Source organism: Pistacia vera, unplaced genomic scaffold, assembly GCF_008641045.1.
Source record: "Pistacia vera cultivar Batoury unplaced genomic scaffold, PisVer_v2 Contig758, whole genome shotgun sequence".
In the NCBI taxonomy this organism is placed as follows: Eukaryota; Viridiplantae; Streptophyta; class Magnoliopsida; order Sapindales; family Anacardiaceae; genus Pistacia; species Pistacia vera.
In genome coordinates this window covers 54,395-71,541 of record NW_022196621.1, presented here as the reverse complement: position 1 = coordinate 71,541, position 17,147 = coordinate 54,395, and positions in this window count along the sequence as shown.

Below are 17,147 nucleotides of genomic sequence, written 5' to 3'. Positions count from 1 at the left end.
GTTCCCATATTTGGGCCTTTCCCCTAGTACGTATTGCATCATCTTGTCATCAAACTAAAAATCATCAAAGACACTGTCAAAGTCATCTATGGCCAATCTTTTCTGCTTGCCTCCCCTTGTTGCACCTCTACCATTGGCCTTTTTCATTAAAGTGTCATATGTAGTTACTAGCATTTGGCCAAAAGCCACATTGGTGATGGCATAGTGCAGATACAAAATATTACCATTACAGCTCTGTCATGGCCTCTTAAGTGCCAATAACTCATCGATGTGCTGCATCAAATAAAAACAACATGATAAGTATACAATACCACATGGAAAACATAAGCAAAAATAAGGAAAAATAAGAGAAAATAACTCACCGAGTCGTTGAGCCACCTGCCCATCGTTAACATCTTTCCAAACCATTCCTGGGGATAATCCTCAATCTTGCACTTCACATGCCCATCACTTCCAGAATCATTGTAATAGGCATAGAAGAGTTTTTTCTTTTCCTTATCTATTAGCCTATACAAGTCGACCTTTAACTCCTCCGTTTTCACTTGCCTACTTCCTCTTCCATTTTCACTTCCCGCCTTCCTCCGCCTTCCTCCATTTTCACTTCCCCACTTCCTCCGCCTTCCTCCTTACCTTCCTCCATTTTCACGGACTTCCTCATTTTTTTCTTTGTTTTTCTCTTCTTTCCATACGTTACTGCCGTGTAAGGAGAAATTACATGCTTACTCTTTCGGCTCTCTCTTTCATGCTCAAGTTGCACTTCAACCACTTTCAATACCCTACCAACTTCCTCCTCCACCCTACCAATTTTCTCCGCCACCCTATCAACTTTCTCTTCCACCCTTTTCATCCCCTCTTCCATCTTCTCAAACCTCTCATAAATGGCTATTATAAAACTCTCAAACAGACCATTTATGAGGTCAACCACCTCATTCTCTTGACCCTGACACCTCGACAAAGCGGTACTTGTTGTACCGGTTTGCCAATTGGGTAGAGGCGTACAAACCTCTTCATCCTCCTCCCTTCTACCGATTAGAGCTTCATTATTCTCGACGTCAACAACATTCTTAAGCAGTGGCCTTGTAACTACACTCACATGCATGACCCCTTCTAGTTCCCACATTAGGCGGTCTATCCCTTCATCTACTGTATCGTCCAGTGCTTTGAACGATGTAATATACTCCTTTCCCGCTTCACCTTAGTAGAGGTGAAGAAAGGACGGACGACTCCCTATAACAAGAAAAAAAATAAATCAAATTTAAGCAATATTTAAAAGCAAGTGCATATTCAAGAGATTAATCCTTTAATCTTACCCGAGCCGCTTGAATTTCCATGTCTATTTTGTCGTAATCCCAATAGGTACACTTCTCAATATGCCACCGCAACATCCTAGGAAATCATGTCCCGTAATAGATGTTTTCCCCCCCAAAACCTTTTTAGCCAAGTTATCGGCTACCCTACTCTTCTTTATTCTCTCTTACTCTTCCGCATCTAGAAATGCCCCACATCTTAAGCCTGTCATCAGGGCATATTTCATCATCCCAAAACGTAGTGGCTTCCCATCCACCACAAACCACATTTCATTTTTTGTTTTTTTTGGCTTTTAATTGAGTTCAGCAACATATAATGCACTCCGTGCCCCTAGAACGCCTTTTTCCAATTTTCTCCGATGTTCACAAAATAACCGAAACAACTCTCTTTAAATTGGTCCACACCCTTCTTTTGTTCCTATAAAATCTCCGTTATTCTCGTAAAAACTTGCCAACTCGACCTAACAATCACCCTTACGGGGAAGTACCCCTTATCACTTATAACTCTAACCTATAGTCTTTATAATTTATGCTTCAAAAAATCTGCACAATCGATATAACCTAAATATCAACAAAAAAAAGAAACCAAAACAACTAATAGGCTACCAATTTGGGGGATAGAGGGCACCAAGGAGTGGGTGTTTTTGGCCTCCAGAGGATCGAGGAACCCAATGCAAGCCCTATAGAGGCTGTTGTGGCAGGTTCCATGAGGTTGGAGGGCTGAGGATGACAAGAGGTGGTGGAATAGGGGGACTAGGGGGTTGCCCTGCAATAACCTCCCACAAACAACCTCCTCCCCCATCCTCTGGAACCCAAACAAAGCCACTCCCCCGATGTTCGCTAACTGCCCGACAAAACACCACAACCACCATAACAATAAAACCAATTACATATCCCCCAAATTCGCACAAATCAATCAAATTTCTCATCAAATTCAAAACAATAAGTAAAAAACGTACCCTTTCTTCATCGACGTCCTCCTCCTCACCTGAATTCTTGTCGGCGTCCTCCTCTTCAGAACCATTTTTCGATTCTTCTCTCTATTCTTGTGTTGTCGTTGTCTCCTCTACCTTTAGACCACCTTGACTCATCGGATGATCCACTGGAGCGTCTTCTTCGATAGCCTTTGAACAGTCGCTGCCGCCTCCAGAGTTTAGGATTTAGAGTGGGGTTGGATTTTCCTCCTCTTTGTGAATTCAGCCATGATTTTGTGTAAGGAAGCTTTAGGATCGAATATTTGCTATAAATAGGGCACTTTCATCACCGGAAATCGCAAAGAGATCAAAGGTGTTCGTCAGTCATTTTTTGGGTATATGGCTCAATTAAGCGATTTTGAAGGGTGGGGGTTGTTTTTAATTTTCAAAATTTAAACAAACTTCCGTTAATTATAATATAACCCATATATGTTTAAATATTTTTAGTTGAACCCGTTTTACATGTTTAATAAATCCTAAGTGTGCCACATCAGTTTTTCTAACTTTAAAAAAATTGCAAAATATTTTCATGGTTATTTTTTTAAATGTAAACTTGGGAGGTTTGGCCAATTAAATTTCCTCTAAAATTATTCTCAAACTATGAGATCGAATTTAAGACACTTTCTCCTAAATTATGATCACATCACAGTCAAACAATACAAAAAAACATTGTGAAGTTTTAAGTAAACAACATATTCCTACTCGCAGTTTAGGGAAATCTCAAGTTAATACCTCTGGTTTCATTTATTTTAAATATCCACCCTTAAAGTAACATCGTTAATGACTATTAGGTTATGCGGGTACTATTATCAAACTGTCCTTTACCCCATTCCAAACCACCACCACAATTGGCCAAACCACCACCACACCTGACAGTTTTAGCCATTTTCCAACTACGTTTCCACCTAAAATAGGTCCCTCACTCTTCCCTGCACCCTTATTACCTTTCCCTAACCTTCCCTACCACCATTGCTTTGGTCGTTTGTCAGAAAACAGTGACCATTCGTCTTTGCAACCCCCCTTCTTTGCAGCCACTTTCAGATCGACTGCCTCTTCAGAAATCCACCAAAACACCACCATTCGAACCCCCATTCCCTCCTCTTCAAAGCCCACCCTCACACCACCTTCCCTTACTCACCATTTGTTGTCCACTAGCCTTTCTTTTGTTGCCCTCAAGCTATTTGAGGAAAGTCCCTAACCAACCCCCTACAACTCACTTCCAACCACCAAAAACACTTCAATTAATCCCTCAAACAAAACCCAAACTTTGATTTCATCAAACAACAATCTCAACAACCAATTTAAAAAAAAATGCAATAAACCTTAGGTTGAGTGGTGGATGGCAAACAGTGGGTTGCCAGGGCTGGGAAGGTTAGGGATTTTGCAGGGGGAAGTCGATGAGCCAAAGTGTGGTGGTGGTGGTGGATAAGGCTGTCGAAACTGGGATCGACCAAAAAAAGGCTAGAATCACGCGAGTCAACTGTGCACGGTGATTGACGGTAGGGAGTGGAATCACTCGAGAAAGAGAGAGGTTTTGTTAAGGGGGTTGTGGGAAGTTTATTGGTGGTGGTGGTGGTGGGGATGCTCAACAGCATTGGATTCAGTCCGATTTGGCTGGAATATGGCGAGTGCATGGTAGGAGTGGGTTGCAAAAAGGCAACGCAAATCCAACCAATTTTGGAAAAAAAAGGGGGGGGGGGGGGGGGGGCTAATTTTATAGAAAGGAGAGGATGGGGATTCTGGTGGTGGTTTAGGTGGATTTTTGACACTGAAAATGATCGAAAACCAGCCCGAAAGTTGAAAGGTCATGCGATGCATGGCCAGCGATCAGCGAGCAAGGGTCAATGAAAAAGTTAAGGGTTTTGTAGAATAGGTTATGGGGAGTGTGATGGTCGTGTCTGAGGGAATTTCTGGCAAAGAAATCAACCAAAATTCATCTTGAAAAGTCAGTCATGAGAATGGAGGGTTGGTTAGGGACTTTCCACAAATAGCTTGAGGGCGGCAAAAGAAGGGCTAATGGATGACAAACAATAAGTGAGGGAAGGTGGTGTGAGGGTGGATTTTCTAGAGAAGGGAATGGGGGTTTGAATGGTGGTGGTTGGGTGGATTTCCTATTAGGAAGTCGATCGAGAAGTGGCTACAAAGAAAGGAGGTTGAGAAGATAGACGATCGTTGTTTTCCCACAAACAATCAAAGCAACGGTGGCGAGGAAGGCTGGGGAAAGGTAAGGAGGGTGTAGGGAAGAGTGAAGGACCTATTTTAGGTGGAAAAGCAGCCGAAAAATGATTAAAACCACCAGTTATGGTGGTGGTTTGAAATGGGGTGAATGGCAGTTTGGTAATAGCACCCGTTAAAACCCAACAGTCACTAACAATGTCACTTTAAGGGTGGATATTTGGAATAAATAAAACCAGGGATATTAACTTATGATTTCCCTAAACCTCGCGTGGTAATATTGTTAGTAAACGGTCCCGTATACGCAGCGGAAACAAAAAAAAAAAATAATATAATAGGATCGTTTACATGAGCCAAGATCAAGGGTATGATTTTACAATTTATATTAAATAAAATCTGCATAAATATTCAACATGAGTTAAGAGAAACAAACGCACGTTGAAGGCTCCTCCAAATTTGTCGACGAACGTTTTGCTACCGATCCAAGTGTAGGATCGAACCTGCGTAGTCCACACGAAGACAATCTTAAAAGAACCAAAGAGGGATTTGCTAGATCCTCTTTGGCTTCAAGATTAAGAAGAAGACAAAATCAATTGAATTGAGTCAGGCTCAAGATGTCACTGCCGTGGAGAAGCAAAGGGCTGCGTGTGTATTTTGGTTTTTCAAAGAAAAAAAACACCTTAATAAAAATCACACACTTTTCCTTTTATATTTAAAAAACAATTTGCCCTAATCCCATACGGAATAGCTTGGGCTCCAACCCAAATGCCCCATGTTGCCAAACACTCCCAATTGATTTATTTTAATTTCATCATTATCTCAATTAAAATCAATTAGTGTATATATATATAATATATATATATATATTAACATTTAACAATAATGATATATATTTAATATGTGCGAACACATATTTAACGTAATTTCACTTATTTAATTTTCTAACAAATTAAATAAAGGCTACGACCTCAGCAAATTTAATTTGCACTGTGAAATTACCAAAATACCCTTTCGCCTTAAAAGACGAAAATGCCCTTCTTTCTTCTTGCATCTTAAATTGTCTTCTATGTGTGTGACCCTTAGGCTCCTCATCATATCGGCAGTGTATAGTATTGTGATTAACACCCATTAATCGCTCACTAATACACAGACCAAGATTGGCCCCTAGCAAGGCATCATGGCCACCCGATAGATTCGGATTCGCAAAGTAGCTACCTGTCAATGATATGGTTACCGTGCAATTCGATCCTTCATCATTCGTTATCTCGACGAGACGAAGGCATAGAATAGTGTCAACCTTCGGTTACTCTCGATATTATTTATTCAGTTTCTGGACCAATGACCCTATTATAAACTGGATAGGCAACAACTCAATCCCATTGTGGCCACAGTTTTAGTGTCATTGCCATATACTGAATTACGCCGTGAGATAACTTTCTTTCGTACCCGAGATTGATAAATCCTCTGTCAATCCACCATAGTCTTGATACACCCTTGATGCACCAATCACCACCGTATTGACAGCTCTGAAAAGAACTGCGTTAGGCTAGTGTCAAACTACACCAATCGGTGCACAAGGCGCTCCGGTGCCTCAAGTCTAAGGATCACATGCACCACCATTCATTAGAGGATTTGTTCCATAGACACTGGGGTTACCATCCATATGAATCCTCTAGTGGGTCAGTCCAGTGAACTTGCTGTGGTGTAATCGCCTACAACAAACACCCATGTGTTGCACCAGGTTGTCACCAAACAACCTTGACAAGTGAGATCAGTTACTGCCTTTCGACAGGGTCATTCAACACTATGATAGCCTTACCGTATTATCTGTGCCCTTAGTTCAATAATACTGGGGCTACGGACGTTTCTAGAATGGCCATCATATGGCTCATAGGGTTCTCACTATCAAGATTTGAAACCCTGATACCCTCGTCACGGCTCTACATTCTAAGACATATACAATACTATTGCAATAATAATGATTTACGCGATATAGAATAAATGCCTTTTATTGATTAATGAACATTATTATAAAGAGTCAATTCTACAATAATTGATTGGCTCTAGGGCATCTACTCTAACAATATGTCGTTTACTCTAAAGTTTTGTATGAAAATTTTGACACACATGTGATATATATTGTATGTATGTATGTTGTATGTATGTATGTTGTATGTATATGTACATAATGCACAGACACCAATTAATCTCACCGAATTGTTGTACTACTTACGTGCATCTGAGTCAGATGCGACCATGTTGGACACTATAACACGTCTTCCATGATGAACGATCGTCCAACAATTATGGATGCTTGTCCATATTTTGGATGGCCACGCATTACAAATAATGTACGTCCACCAATCTGGACAAATTTTGAACGAAAATAACAATGGACTCCTCGTCCATATTATAGGATGAGAGTCCATTTCCTATGGAATGGTGTCACCCTCGATAGATGCCATCCATAATGAGTTGCAGTATTGTTAAAATAAGGAGGAATAATATTTAGAAGATTAGAATGGACGCCCGTCCATATTATATGGAGGAGTAGCCATTTTCAATGGACGATCTTTCGTATCAGATGGACGATTGTCCATTGAATAGCAAGGCAAATATAATATATATATATATAATATATATATATATATATATATATATATATATATATTTTTTTTTTTTTAAATTTACGAATTTTTTTCAATCATGCAAATAAAAAAGATATAGGCTGTCTAATATGCTTCTGAAATAAGCACCAAAATTTTTAGATGAAATAAAAAATAAGACTATATTTGTAGCTTCATTTTAAGGCTAATACCTTTCGCTTCATGTGTGTTCTTGCCATAGCTTGTTAGTCTCCACGCAATATTGGCAGTTTCTTCCTCAACACCCACCAACCAACTACCATGACAAGAAAGTCACTAAATTTTCACAGAAAGCCACCAATTTTTACAGAGAGAATTGTTTTGGTATATTCATAGGAAAGCCACCAATTTTTTACAAAGAGAACCGTTTAAGACAGAAAGGGAGATCAAACTTTTTTGAGGTTAGAAATCTTGTTGAGGTACTTAAGAATTTTTTATTTAATTTTAGTATTTATTAGTTTCATATTCTATTTTGGATTGAATATATGTTTGATAGATAATATTTGTTGGCGACTGTTGTGAACTAGATTCGTGAACGCGAAAACTGGTATTAGTTGTGCATGAAATAACGGAATATGGAAGAGTCTAGTTTGCCTTGTTTCAATGATGTTGAGGTAAATTGTGTTTGAAACTTTTTTAAATGTGCTGTATTGTATTGTTTATTATGATGTGTTGACGTGTTGTATTAGCACATTCTAATTTTGTTTATTATAAAACCATTGAATCGGGAAAATGAATGTGATGAATTAGAAGATACGGGATGTGGAGAGGAAGAAGTGGAGCCTTATATTGGAATGGTGTTTGATTCAGTTGATAGTTTGGTGAAGTATTACAGAAGGTATGAGAATAAAATGGGTTTTGAAGCAATGATACGCACGTCAAAGAAAGGAGATGATGGGGGGATGAGATACATGACAGTGGCATGTTCTTGTTCTGGGAAGGAGATAAGTAAATGTAGAAATACCTTGAAAAAACAACCTGTTGCCAAAAAAAATTGTAAGAGTCAGATTAGTGCAGCTTTGAATGGTGGATGCAAATGGGAAATTAAATAAGTTGTCTTGAACATAACCATGATCTTACAAGTCTAAAGAAAAGAAGATATTTCAAGGTAAACTGAACAATACAACCTTATGTGAAAATGGGGCTTAAAGTTAATGATCTAGCTGAGGTTAGACCGTGTAAAAGATTTCAATCATGTTCAGTTGAGGCAGGAGGTATAGAAAATTTGACGTTTCTACAAAAAGATTGTAGGAACTACATTGAAAAAGTTAGAAGGCTACGACTTGGAGTTGGAGATGCTTTGGCAATACTTAGGTATTTTATGAAAATACAAAAGGAGAATTCAAATTTCTGGTACATGATTGATGTAGATGAAGAGAGTCGATTACAGAATGTACTATAGGTTGATGCTAGATGCAGGGCCACATATAAAGAATTTGGTGACGCTGTGACCTTCAACGCAACGTATCTAACAAACAAGTATGATATGCCATTTGTTGCTTTTGTGGGGGTTAATAATCATGGACATTCGACATTGTTAGGTTGTGGGTTAATTTCCAACGAGGACATGCACTAAGACATTTGTATGGTTATTTTATTCTTGGCCTGAATGCATGGATTTTGCTCATAATGAAATTATCACTGATCAAGATAAGGCCATACAAAATGAGATTGTTTTCCCAGTGAAAGACATAGGTGGTGTTTATTGAAAGATGGAATGCATGGAGAATTATGCATGTGATACTATAACATGTATACTCTTATCTTGCAAAAAATTTCAATCAAATTGAAAACAAGTAAGGTATAACTTGTTACCTTAAGTCCTTAGCAATCTTGGAGAGTTTTAATTTCAAGAGAAATTAAACAAAAGAGTATCCACACTAAGGTAAAAGAATAATTAGCGAAGAGAGACATTTAGGGTTCTTAGAAAATTTTTTTTATCTCTATCTTAAAATTGGTATATCATTTTCTTTATATATGTAGCCTTATAAGCAATTCAATAATTGTTTTGGACTTCCTTAAACAATTCCATAATTTTTTTGGAGTTGTAAATAATTCCATAATTATTATGAAGTTATTAAACTTCTTTAAATAATAACATTGGATAAACATTTAATCACAATTAACAATTTATCTCTTAAATTGTTTACATAACAATTTAATCCTTAAATTGTTCATATGTTTACAATTACAACCCATTGTTAAATTCAATTTAATATAAAGAAAATGATTAATTATGAATTGGAATTCCATTTAATTCCAACTAGCAATTTAACTCTTAAATTATTCATAATAACTAATATAACCTTCCATTGAATCTAATTCAATGATAATAATATAAATAACTTTATTACCCTTGGTAGGTGCTAGCCAACCTTAGATAATCAACTCTCTTTGGCTATTTCTCCATTCTCCTTGGTTTTTATGTGTGACCTCTTAGGTTCACTGTGCCCTAGCCGTGGGCCCAATATCATAGTCTATTCTGATATGTTTTGTCATAACTCTTTATAAACAAAACTCCAACTGATTATGGTAGGCATCTAGCAATGCTTCATAACCCCTAAGTCACAATGAAGATATACTCCAACAGACCCTTTTATAATCATATGCGTTGTATAATCAAATCCTTCTGTTGTCTAATCCCATTAAGAATGGATTCATGGTATGTCAAAATCCTTATCTTAATTTTATATCTAATTATCAATCAACACATATGGAATGTGTCACCATGAAACAACCTTTCAGGTAACATTTTATATACCCCGGTCGGAGATTTTCGTTTTCCAACGTATCTTGACATTTGTCTTGGAACTTGATATCAATCTATACCAAGTCAACGGATCCCATCTTGACTATCACTTGTCCTCACATATAACAACACATGACCAAATCGGCTTATTAACACATGACATGAATAAGATTAGCCTCGTGTTTATATACCATATGAACCATATGCATTTATGCAGAATCCAACCATGATATCTTAGGTCTAAGGATTAATAATACACTAGTACGATCTTATGATACATCATTGACTACATTTTAAATGTCCATGTGATTTATCATAAATGGCCATATTCGATAAACAGTTCACTAACCGCTTATCCATGCTAATGCCCTAGTGATATAACTTTTATAATCACTCACACTAATACCATCACATGATATTCTACGAAGGCATTCAGCATGCCTACTATGTAATATTATTGCCCAATTAATATCACCTATATAGGGAATACTTTGATGATTTTGATCTTCTAAAGATTTGTATCATCCGAACATTTCACATGTAATACATATATATAAATGAAGCAATAAACCACATGTGAAATAAGAACACTTTCTTCTATTAATAAGATAAAAATGTATATACAAAATATATACATTAACATATATATACAAAACATAATACCTTGGAACCGACAACACGATTGGTTCCTAGGGCATACACTAACATTTGTGGCATATAATGAAGTACCTACCTGAAAAGTTAAGTGCGTATAAGGAATATGAAACTATAAAGTTAAAGTTACAAAATATTGTGTATGATTCCTTTACACGTGAAGAGTTTGAAGAACGGTGAAACAAATTCATTGATGTGCACAACCTTCACAAGAATGAATGGTTATATGGATTGTACAAAGAAATAGTACGTTGAGTACCTGCATTTGTTAAAGATACTTTCTGAGTAGGTATTTCTACTACCCAACATAGTAAAAGTATGCATGCATTTTTTGATGGATATGTAAATTTCAAAAGAACGTTGAAACAATTTGTGGAACAATATGATAATGCATTGCAAGATAAGGTGGAAAAAGAAAGGGAGGCTAATTTTAGATATTTCAAATCTTTGATACCATGCATAACTAATTATCCTATTGAGAAACAACACAATTGCAAAATTTAAAGAGTTTCAAGAAGAGATTGTGAGGAAGATTTATTGAGAATTATTTTTTCTGAAAAAGTATGATTTGTATGAGGAGTATCAAGTTTTAAAAAATGTTTGGTTTGGAGACAGTAATTGGTGTGTTCCCTTTATGGTATACTTTGAAGAAAGTTCATGTGATATTCATTGTAATTGTCATTTGTTTGAGTTCAAAGGGATTTTATGCAGACATGCCATTATTGTGTTGATTCATAAAGGGATTCACACGTACCAAATAAGTACATTTTACGGCATTGGAGGAAAGATATAAACAGATGTCATACGAAAATTAAAGTAAGTTATAATAGGTGGAGCACCAACGTTGAAGGACAACGTTTTGATAAGTTTTCTAATATGATGCTGACAGTAGCCGATATGACATCAAACAATGAGGAAGACTGTAATATGTTGATGAAATTTATGATTGACATGAGAAAAAAGTTGGAGCAAAAGGAAAGTGAGGGAGGGCTTGGTAGAATAGTAAACATCTCTTCTACAACCGACTTGAGTAGTAAAGATGGCGATAGTCCGCCCAAAGAGGAGAATAGTCTAATTATTAGTCCATAGGTAGTTCGCAGCAAAGGTCATCCTCCACGCAGAAGAAAGCAATCGAATGTTGAAGAAATTGTACATAGAAGTAAAAATAAAAAATTACTAAAACAAAGAATTGGTATGAGTTATACATTTATTCGTACATGATATTTGTTTTTGAAACATTATGTACTTATTTGAAGTTTATAATAATATCGACTTGATTATTAATGTGTTATGCTACTTTTTAGGGAAAGAATCATTAGTAGAGCGAGAAAAGGAATAATTTATTTCATCTACTTCCATGGCCGATGCCCTCACATATGATTACATCAACATAATTGAAAGTATACTAGAAACTTAGGTGTTGTCAAATGATGTTGTTGCTACCCAGGTATGTGTTATGTATGTTGTATAACTATAACTAGCTTAAGTTTTCTATAATGGTACTAAATTGTGGTTGTTAAAGATTGACAGTTATCCATTGGTTTGATTTAGAATCTCGCAGGAAAAAGTAATTTATGTACTATACAGGAGTCTGTAAATGATGAACATGTTTCGTTGGGAGAGATTTGATGTTGTTGACAGGTTGAAGCATATAGAATTGTATTTGGTAGAAATTATTCGTCCTTTGGTTAATTTCTGACGAATGCAGTTAAGTTGTATGCTGATTTAGTTGTTTTGTTTTTGTTATTTTGGTCGTTAGTTAGGTATGAGTAGGATGTCTGTTGTAGGTTGTGAATTCATAATAATAACATTAATGTAACTTATTCTAAATGTTTTCAGTATATATTATCGTCACATTGCGGACTGTTTGTTAACTGGTGTATAACAAATTTTAGATATGCATTTCATTTGAGATTTGAATTTTGATATGTATATGTCTTTTGGTATGTTTAGTATCACATATACATATGCATTTAAAAAAGTAGTTGAAATATTTATAGAACAATAATTAATAAAGTATCTCTTTCATTATGGAATTGTTGGCAGTCTATGAAAACTTGTCATTAAAAAAAATAAATAAATAAATAAATAAATAAATAAATCAATTGGCGAAGTTCAAATAATCAAGAACATCTGGTGAAACTAATCTTTATCAATTAACATATTTATAAACAAAAGGACAATATAATCTTCATATATAAAGTTTAGTATTGGAACCACACATAATGACAATTAACATTCAAATTGACTCAAGTTGTATCACATGCTAAACAAATTAACTATACTACTACGATAACAACTAGCTATACATCATAGTGCAGGAGGAGGAGGTTGTTGAGAAGTTCTTCATCATAGTGAAAATTTTTGTCATGCGTTCCCCCAAGGATGTCAACCATTTCTTCTATTCTTGATACGAACAAGTTAAAATCACTTTGCAGCTGATCATGTTGATCTTGCATTCTCCTCTCAATACGTGAAAAACTCTCCTCTTGAAACCTTCAAATCTACTCAAATCTGCTTACTATTTCATCTATAGTATGATAATACTTTTCTTGTTCATTCTGAGAAGATCCAAGTTCAGTACCCGTTCTTCTTCTTTTGTGCAAATAGACTCATCCTTGATTTATTTTTCTAGAACAGGGACACCTTCCTAAACCATTGCATCTTCCTCCATTTCATCCGTAATCAGAAACCATTCTCCTGCCATATTCTTTCTAACCAAACCCATTTTACATAATGTTACATCCCCCAACAAATTATTTGCAGAAAACTTAATCTTATTTGCTTCATCATTAGTAAGTGATCTGAAGACCCAACTTCTCACAAATTAATGTAACAAGGATCCCCCAATATATTTGTCCTTTTTCTGCCTGAATCTCTCAAAACTTCTTAATAAAAAACTTTGTTGAATTTACTTGCCTCCCTACTATTGCTGCTTCCATGAACAATAAATCCTTATCACATTTCCATTTCTCTCTTTTCTGCCATTAAATGTGAAAGTCAAAAATCTATGAGGGTGCCTTTGGCTCCCTATTTTTATCCATATTCCCAATCCTATTCTCCAAATAATGTTTGGCACACTATTCCAGAAATATTACCCTATTTTTTAATTACTTTTAGACCCCATAAGGTTATTAATTTCACTAAATGCCCCCTGAATTTTTTTTTTTAAATTAACAAAACCCCCCCATCAACCCAATTTGTCAGATTCCGGCAACCACCGCCGGTGATAGCCAGAATCTGTACAACGGCCTAAATTCGGACCATAAATGACCGGAATTACACCGATCTGGCCTTTTCCGGCAAGATCCACCACGGATCTGGCCGGAAAAGGCCAGATCTGGCCGTCAACGACGGCCAAAGAAATGGCCATCTTTGGCCTTTCTGACCGTCGACGGCCATAACAGGCCCTTAGATCTGGCCTTTTCCGGCCAGATCCGTGGTGGATCTGGCCGGAAAAGGCCATAATGATGCGTTACGGCACAGATCCGATCGGTCTGTGCCGTAACGAAATTTTCCGGCCAGATTCCGGCGGTGGCGGCCGGAATCTGACACTACAGGTGGTAGGGGTGTTTTTGTCATTTTATATAGTAGGGTCTTTAATTAAATTAGTAAACCTATGGGCTTTTTCATAAATTTTTCAAATTTACCTCGTAATACTCCCCTATCCAACAATCCAATATTATCCTCAAAATCCTATCCAAAATACTACACCAAACGCACCCTGAAATACTCTTATAGTAAGATTCTTTAACTTTGTAGACTTACACCTATGTGGATGGTAAATCCTTATTCCAGAAACATCTAGAAATATCCGTGTAAGCTTGCTTGGAATCCCATGTTCTAGATACGTTATCCAAACCTTCAAAATCAAATCCTATCTAGGTTGCTAACTCTTGTGGTCTCACTACAAAATTATGATTCTTTAATCTAAAAAACATTGTATAGGCCAGAAAATCATCAATATCCGTCTCCACAACTTCCAAACTACTAAAAAACTCATAGATCAAATTCTTATGTCCATCATATCTAATACTCACCAACTGTTCCCATTTCAAATTACAAATCCAACCATTAAATTCATCAAATAAACCCAAACTTGTCATAAATTATAAATCCAAACTTCTTCCAAGGCAAATATCTCTTTTCACCATCTCCTTGTATTGCTTTTTAGGTTGCAAGTCTCGAAATTGGACTCCAAATGACGATGTGCCTCCATGAGGAATGGTTGTATTTTTTGCTCTTACCATTTTCTGCTTTATTCTAAAATTTGTATAAATAAAAAATTCATCATCATAATCAGTGCGTACAGCACATTGAAAACAAATCAGTGCATACAACACAAATCAGTGAATTAAAAAAAAAAAAAAACTTGCACATGATCCTGAACTATGTTAAGTGTCACTAATTCATAAACATTCCTACAATAGGAGGAAATAGAAAACTAACTGGTGAGGAAATTGTAAGTCAAGTGATACGGGTAGAAATTGAACTTGAACTAGTTGAAAAAAAAAGTCTAATTCAAATATTCATTTACTTTCAATCTATAGAAATATGAGTGTTTGAAATCCAATACTGTCAACATATGAAAATAGTATCAAATTCAATTTCTATTCATGAAGGCAAAATTTTCAAAAATTAATGGCTTTAAAAAACAAGAACTTCATTAAGATTTGAACATATATCATGTCAATCTTGGAATTTAATTGTTATGAACAGAGCATCAGATAGGTCATTTACAACACAGTTAACTGTTTTGATGGTTTGATATGCCAAATTTGTGGCTGATGGGATCGAATCCTAAGCAAATGAAGATCTAATCAAGTACTAAATATCTCATTTAACCCCTCGAGGTTTTCTTTTATTTTCACTTGTGTTGAATTGGGTACCCAAATATGTACATATATAAACAAACTAGTTCACTTTCATATATAATAGATTCAAGCAAATCCCACCTTATCAATTATCAGAATTTCATTCGAATCTTACTCATATTCTAGTGAGAATCCACCAAACAAGTGTTTGAAAGTAACATGCAAATTAACATTTGAAACTGACATAATTCATCTACCCACCTTACAGCTCAATCAAGCGAAATCATCAATCACAACCAATAAAATCATAAAAATTCACATGATGAATAGAAACAAAATAAACACAATAACTTACAAGAAGAACGGCAGATGGCCTCAATGAAGAAGAAGAACGGCAGATGCAGTTATTTTTCGATGAAGAACTTGGAGTTGGATGTAGCTTTTTTCTTTCAATAATCCCAAGAAAATGGACAACCGTCCATTTATTTATTGCTTATTTTGTTTTTTAAAACTTTTTCTGGGATCGCAAATTTTTAAACCCTAAAAATTGAAATTAAAAAAAAAAAATTTGTCTCGTTGTTCAATGGATGGTCATCCATCTGATACAGATGGCCGTCCATTAAAAATAGTCGTACGTCCATATAACATGGAATGGGCATCCATTCTTATTCTTTTAAAAAATCATTCCTCCCCATTTTAAAAATATTGCAAGTCATTGTGGACAGCCTACCATTCGAGATGGACGCCTATCCGTAGGAAATGGACTCATATCCATATAATATGGATGAGAGTCCATTGTTATTTTCGTTCAAAATTTTGTCCAGACTGGTGGACGGTCGTCCATTTGTAATGTGCAGCTGTCCATCAAATATGGACAATCGTTCATAATTGTTTGACGACCGTTCATTCACGGAAGGTATGTTATAGTGTCCAACGTGGCCGCATTTAACTCAGATGCCACATAAGTCAGTATAATAATTCTGTGAAATTAATTATATATATAAACATACACACACATGAGGAATTATGTTTGCGGGTCAAAGTATAGTATTTAATTGATGAGAGGACAGAACTTAATAATTGTAATTAAAGAAATTTCATTTGAGGGGGTTAAAGTGTAAAATATTGTGATTGGGTGACAAATTTATTCAAGTTCAAACTAAGAACAGGGGTGTTTTTGTTATATATATAGACACACACACGAGGAATTATGTTTGCGGGTCAAAGTATAGTATTTAATTGATGAGAGGACAAAACTTAATAATTGTAATTAAAGATTGCACTTGAGGGGGTTACAGTGTAAAATATTGTGATTGGGTGACAAATTTATTCAAGTTCAACTAAGAATATCGGTGTTTTTGTTATATATATATATATATATATAGAGAGAGAGAGAGAGAGAGAGAGAGAGAGAAACAAGAGGAATTATGTTTGCGGGTCAAAGTATAGTATTGAATTGATGAGAGGACAAAACTTAATAATTGTAATTAAAGAAATTGCATTTGAGGGGGTTAAAGTGTAAAATATTGTGATTGGGTGACAAATTTATTCAAGTTCAACTAAGAACAGGGGTGTTTTATATATATACAAACACACACGACGAATTATGTTTGCGGGTCACAGTATAGTATTTAATTGATGAGAGGACAAAACTTAATAATTGTAATTAAAGAAATTGCATTTGAGGGGGTTAAAGTGTAAAATATTGTGATTGGGTGACAAATTTATTCAAGTCCAACGAAGAACAGGGGTGTTTTTGTTTATTTTCAAAACAAGGTTGGGAAATTCATTATTTAAGGAAAAATCGAGACATAAATTACAATAACTCC